Here is a 213-nt window from a genome sequence, read left to right on the forward strand (position 1 = left end):
AATGACATTTATTGACTTGTGTATAAAGCCTACATGATTGTGGTGAATGATTTTTTTGGTGTGTGTCTGTATGCAGTTTGAAAGTATTTTTTTGAGAATTTTTGCATCTATGTTCATTAAGGATATGGGACTATAATTTTCTTTTTTGGTTGTATCTTTACCAGGCTTTGGTATGAGAGTGATGCTGGCTTCATAGAAGGAATTTGGAAGTTT

This window comes from Nannospalax galili, unplaced genomic scaffold (genome assembly GCF_000622305.1).
Source record: "Nannospalax galili isolate Female #2095 unplaced genomic scaffold, S.galili_v1.0 scaffold433, whole genome shotgun sequence".
NCBI classification, from domain to species: Eukaryota; Metazoa; Chordata; class Mammalia; order Rodentia; family Spalacidae; genus Nannospalax; species Nannospalax galili.